Here is a 7095-nt window from a genome sequence, read left to right as displayed (position 1 = left end):
AACAGCCATTTCAGGAGGCAGCTTATAGTGAACCGATGGTATTGAATGAAAAAATTCAAGCTGCACTGAAGAAAAACAAGGCACTGGAAATTGACAGAATTCCAATTGAGATTTTTCAGCAAACAGATGCAATGTTGGAAGTGCTTATATACTCCAAGAAATTGTGAAGCCAGTAACTAGGCCAACCTACTAAAAGAGACTCATATTTGTGCCATTCCAAAGAAAAGTGATCCAACAGAATGCAAAACTTATCAGTCAATATCATTAATATCACAGGCAAGTCACATTTTGCTCAGATAATTCAAAAACAGTTGCAGCAGTACACTGACAGGAAGCTGTCAGAAATTCAAGTCAGATTCACAAGATGGGCAAAGAGGGTTACACTGCTGATGTCAGCTGGATCTTGGCTGAAAGCAGAGAATATCATAAAGATTTTTACCTATGTTTTATAGACTATGCAAAGACATTCAACTGTGTAGATCATAATAAACTATGGATAACATTGCAAAGAATGGGAATTCCAGAACACTTAATTGTGCTCATGTAGAACTTTTATATAGACCAAGAGATCTATGTGCAGCAGAATAGAGGGATTATTCAACCAGCATAAAGGGATCATTCAAGCAGAATAAAGGGATATTTCGTGGTTTAAAACCAGAAAAGATGTGTGTTAGAGTTGTATCTTTTCACCATACTTATTTGTCTTTATGCAGAGCAAATAATTCAAGAAGCTGGACTATATATGAATAAGAATGTGGCATCAGGAGTGACAGAAGACTCATTGTTTTTGTTAGGTGCTGTGGAGACAGTTCCAACTCATAGCAATCCTATGCACAACAGAACAAAACACTGCCAGGTCCTGCGCTTTCCTCACAATTGTTATGTTTTTGCCTGTTGTTGCTGTCACTGAGTCAATTCATCTTGTTGAGAGTCTTCCTCTTTTTTGCTGACCTTCCACTTTTCCAAGAATGATGTCATTCTCCAGGGACTGTTCCTTCCTGACAACATAGCCAAAGTATGAGAGTCCAAAGTACTGACGACTCATTAACAACCGGGAATATACAGATGACACAACCTCGTTTGCTGAAAGTGAAGGGGACTTGAAGTACATACTGATGAAGATTTCAAAGACTACAGTTTTCAGTATGGATCACACCTCAATGTAAACAGGAATCCTCACAACTGGACATCATGATAAATGGAGAAAAGATTGAACTTGTTAAGGATTTCCTTTTACTTGGATCTATAACCAATGCCCATGGAAGAAACAATCAAGAAATCAAAAGCTCTATTTCATTGGACAAATCTGCTGTAAAAGACCTCTTTAAAGTGTTAAAAAGCAAAGTGTTACTTTGACAACTAAAGTGAGCCTGGCCCAACCCCTGGGGCCTCATTTGCATGTGAAAGCTTGAAAATGGGAGAAGAATCGATGCAGTCTAAATTTATCTTCAGCAAAGTTCACTTACATGTGATGTTAAGTACTTTCTTTTTAACCAAATATGGCACCAAGACCATATTTTCCAACTCCTTATTCCTCCCCTAAAGAGTCCAGGTATAGAGCTATAGAATACACACTGCTTAACAAGGTTGGTTTGAACAGCAAGGTTGGCAGTTCAGACTCATCATACACTCCTTAGAAATCCCATACAGGGTCACTATGAGTTGGAATCAACTCAACAGCACTTAACAACTTAACAACAACAAGGATCCCTCTTGGTGTAGTGGTACGTGCTGGGCTAACCATAGGATCAGCGGTTAGAATCTACTGTTGCTCCTTGAGAGAAAAATGAGGCTTTCTGCTTCCACAGAGATTTACTTACATCCTCAAAAGCACTATATAGGGTCAGTATGAGTCAGAACTGACTCGACAGCACACAACAACAATCCCTCCTGTTTCCAGTTTTCACATTCCAATCACCAGCAATTGTCTATGCATCTTGATTGCCTGTTAAATCATTTTCAGACTGAAGAAATTAGTTGTTGTTGTTGTTAAGTGCCTTCGAGTCGGTTCCGACCCATAGCGACCCTGTACAGGGTTTCCAAGGCTCTTTACAGGAGCAGAATGCCACATCTTTCTCCCACGGAGCGGCTGGTATTTTCCAACTGCTGGCCTTAAGGTTTGCAGCCCGATTCGTAACCACTATGCTACCAGAGCTTCTTTGTCACTGACTTTTGTGGTTGGTCTGTAAATGTGAATAATAGTGATATTAACTAGTCTTTCTTGTGAGTATATAGATATTATTCTATCACAGACAGCTTTATATTTCAAGATAGGTCTTGAAATGTTCTTTTTGATGATGAATGTGATGCCTGCCATTCCTCTTGAATTTGTCATTCCTGGCATAGTAGACCACATGATTGTCTGATTCAAAATGGTCAATACCATTTTAGTTTACTAATGCCAAGAACATTAAAGCTTTATACTTTACATTTCATTTTTGACAACTTCCAGTTTTTCTAGACTTGTGCTCAATACAGTCCATGTTCTGATTATCAGTGGATGTTTGCTGCTGTTTCTTCTCATTTTTGGTAGTACCCCCGAGTAAATGAAAGTACCAAAGCTTTGTTCCATCCTCATCACTAAGGTCTACTCCATTTTGAGGAGTCAGCTGGTCTTCAGTCATATTTTGAGTGACTTCCAACCTGAGGGGCTTGTCTTCTGGCCCTATGTCACACAATGTTGGATTGTTATTCATAAGATTTTCAACAGCTAGTTCCTCAGAAGTGTACTGCTTATTCATTCTTCCTGTCTGTTCTTATCCGAAAGTTCCGCTAACACCTATCCAACAGGGGCAATCTTACTAGTATTTGAAACACCAGTGCCATAGCTTCCAACATCACAGCAACACAAAAGCCACCACAGCACAAAATGACAGAAGTATGTATCAGCTGTATATAGAGCGACTATAAGTCAGAACCGACTCCACAGCCCCTAACAACAACCAAAATCTGGGTTCTAAAAACCAATCTTTTGATTAGCAGCTAAGCATAACCATTTGTACCCGAGTAAGACTTTCTAGATTCTGCCTAATTATCATGTTGGATAAAACTGATCTAATTTAAGAATAAAGCTAACCTTTCATTTCATGTTGGCACTCAAATCAGCTCCTGTCTTCTTCCATTGCCCATTGGACCTAAGAGCTCCCTGTTCCCCACCTCGTCTCTCTCTACAGGAACCTGGAACCCAGGCCTATAATGATGGTTTCTCTGTGACTGTCCCGCCCTCTGCTGGATTATATGAGCGATTGCTGAGATAAGGACTTCTGGGAAAGGCCAACTTTCAGGAAAGGGAATGTGTTTGGGACACCGGATTTCCCTAGGCTGTTTGTTCCCAAGAAAGTAGGTCCATGAGGCTGTGATCCAGCTTCACGGTATAGGGTGGGAAACTTCCTGGTAAACACGTTTACAACTGACTAGCTTAGAGAAAGTTTAGAAGTTTGTGTGTGCACTTGATTGAATTTCTTTATTCATATCAAGATGGAAAGATGATAAAAGAGAGCTTATTTGTCTAGTAAAAAAACAAAACTTCCTTGACAAATTGCTCTTTATTAACTTGCCAACAAGGGATCATCAGAAAGATTAAAGTGTGTGCCAGTTCAGAGGGTATGGAAATTGATGGGTTATATAGTTGGGGGCTTTTAATAGAAGACTTATATAAACAGTAAGTTTGGTGGTGGTTGTGTGCCATCAAGTCAGTCCCCACTCATAGAGACCCTGTAGAGTTTCTGAGATTGTAAATCTTTATGGGAACAGAAGGCCTCTTTTTTCTTTTGAGTACCAATTGGTAGATTTGAACTATTGACCTTGCAGTTAGCAGTCCAGCTCAAAATCCACTAGGCTATCCGGGTTCCTAACTGCTAGTTCAAAGGAAAGTAAATCCCTAACTAGGTAAAGATTGTAGTTTCTTTACATATGGTTGCAAAAGATTATATTCAAGCCAGTTACTACAAGGAAATTTTAGATCAGGAAGGTTCTGTGATGCCAGGGGTATTGGCTATCAATCAGAGATTTTTAAATTCTAGATTAAAATTGAAGGCAGGGAAATACATAACAGAATTTAAAATTCTTATGGAATCCAGATTTCTGGAGTCATGGAGGCTGGTAAACTCCTGAAATGATTGCTCTGCCAAAATCTTTAAACTTTAAATCTTCAACCAAAAATATTCCATAAAGTCTTCTTAAAACCAAATAATCATTTAGCTTAACTAGTAAAGACTGCCTTGAGCAGTGTGCTCTTTCAACATCTAGCTGTATCAAATTGACAATTGCAACTTGAAAGATTAGACAGGAAACAACTGTGGCAGTGATTTTATGCTAATGAGGAGGAAACACTTGGAAAGGGAGAGTGAGAATGATTGCAAAACGTGACCAGCAGAATTAATGTCACAGAATTGTACAGATAGAACTTATTAAATTGGTGTATATTTTTCTGTGTAAATTCTCAACAATAAGAATAAAATATACTATTTTTTTAAAATCCAAGGAGAGAACTAATTTGTCCCTGAGGCTGGCTCAAAGGCCACATTCTGAGGCTGAGCAAGTTCCATGGCTGCTCACGGTGGTGTCACCTGCCACACGCCTCCCACTCTGTGGAGCGGCTGCATGGCTAAAAGTACTTGACACCCTCCTCCGAACTGTCAGATGCTGACATCAACCAGAGACTGAAAAGCAGCTTGGTAGCTGTAACACTGGGTGTTGCAATCTTCGTATTTGCAGGTCCCTATGGACTTCTGATCTGGAAGCCTCTAGAACATGTAATCATAGAAACTGCAAAGATTTCAAATGCTAACCTTTGATCCTACTATAAAGGAGGATTTGAGCAGAAAATGAGTAGGTGAGAAGCTAGTACAATTTTAAGTGTAAATCCACCTGCTGACTAGGCCAAGATTAGAACAGCTCACAGAAGAATTATGATTTTGAACCATCTCAATAAATGTGGATCTCCTTACTTAGTAACCAAAATAAATGAAGCTAAAGACTTGCTAGAACCAACTACCAAACATTAATTGATGCTCAAGAATGACTATGAAGGAAAAATCAAACAGGAACATTAAAAGTCCTGCAAATTAATTTATACCACAGAATTCATAATCTTCACACCTGGACTGTTAAGTTATTTAACAATAAATGATCAATAGTAATAGTTTTGCTTTTCATTATATATTTTAAAGAAACCCTCCCCCACCTCGCAAAAAAAAACCAACAAAAAACACCCAAGATTAAAAAAAAAAATCCAGGAAACATTGCAGAAACAATGGATGAGGAAGTTTGTGATTGTTAACTGTAAAGGTAAGGTTTAATTTTTCAAGAGTGGTGTCTGACATCAAAAGATTTCACCAAAATGGTAAAAAGAGAGCCCACAGACTAGGAAAAATGTTTTTTTGCAAAGACATATCAGACAAGGGACTAATCTCTACTATTTATAGAAAACAACAACACTTCTACAAGAAAAAGACAAATAGCCCAATTAAAAAATGGGCATAGGCCATTAACAAACACTTCACCAATGAAGACATTCATGCAGCCAACAAACATATGAAGAATGAAGTATAATGTTCATGATTGTTAGCCATTAGAGACGCAAATCAAAATACCAATGTGAGATCATCTAACCCCATCATTAATAGCAAAGTTCTATAAAACAGAAAACAACAAATGCTGGTGAAGGTGTGGAGAGACTGGGACTCTCCTACATTGCTGATAGGACTGTAAAATGGTTCAACCACTATGGAAAATGGTATGGTACTTCCTCAGAAAGTTGGAAATAGAAATACTATATGACATAGCAATCCATCTATGTGGGATATATCCCCAAGAATTAAGAGTAGATATATGCACACCAATGTTCATCAAAGCACTCTTCACAATAGCAAAAGGATGGAGACAGCCTAAATGTCCACCAATGGAAGAATGGATAAACAACTTTGGTACATACACACAATGGAATACTATGCAACAGTGAAGAATAATGAAGAAACGGTGAAACACTTCCATAACATGGATGAACCTGGAGGACATTATGCTAAGAGAAATTAGTCATTCACAAAAGGACAAATATTGTGAGATACTATTGTAAAAACCCAAGAAAAGGTTTTCATGCTAAAAGAAACATTCTCTTTAATGGTGACTAGGGTGGGAAGTAAAGGAGAGTAATTCACTGGCTAGAGGGTGGTGGTGGTAGGTATGTGCCTTCAAGTCTGTTCCAACTCAGAGCAACCCTGTATAGGATTTCTGGGGCTGTAAATCTTTACAGGAGTAGAGAGCCTCATCTTTCTCTCATAGAGTGACTAGTAGATTCAAACTCTTACCTTACAGTTAACAGCCCAGCTCGAAATCCACTATGCTACCAAGGTTAGAGGGTAGATATACGTTAACTCTGGTGACAGAAAGAGCAGTATGCAAAAGGGGAAGGGCAGTGTACAAGAAGAGGAGCTCAGCAGAAGAATGATGAAGACAAGTCTGATGGTCCCATTGAGATGAATGCACAGTACCAAGTCACAAATTTTCAGTTGAAAAGGCCATTTTCCACCAGCAAGTAATATTGACCAAATACAAAGTTTATCCCCCTGTTTATTTAGTTAGTTATTTTGGATAAATACTTTTCTCTGAAATTATCAGAGACAGAACTTTTCCACATTAGTTACTCTTCCCGATAACTGATATTTGTACCTTGAAATAATTGTAACTTTTCACTTTTAATTTAAATGATGCATAAAAATGAAAACAGTGAAATAAACTCAAATCCAGAAGATGAACACCATTCCAAATAGCCTTTATGTGTACTTACAAATAGATAAGATAGATAGATAAAACAGACTCACAGTACATTTTCTGAAAATTTAGGGATGAAACATGTTTTGAAATTCAGATATTTTTGTATTTTGGAAAGATAACATGTTATATACCTTATAACATCCCCAGAGTGGTCTTGGGGAGTACTCCATAATTAGATATACTACTATTAACATTTTTGCATATGAATATTCACATTAAGAGAGATTAATAAAAGACTACCAAGTCTCACTAAAATTTAGGGCAGAATTTTATGCCAAATAACTTTATTTTCACAACTTTTTAGATTACATAATTGGAAAA

This window comes from Chrysochloris asiatica, unplaced genomic scaffold, assembly GCF_000296735.1.
Source record: "Chrysochloris asiatica unplaced genomic scaffold, ChrAsi1.0 scaffold00053, whole genome shotgun sequence".
NCBI classification, from domain to species: domain Eukaryota; kingdom Metazoa; phylum Chordata; class Mammalia; order Afrosoricida; family Chrysochloridae; genus Chrysochloris; species Chrysochloris asiatica.
This window is presented reverse-complemented; position numbering follows the sequence as displayed.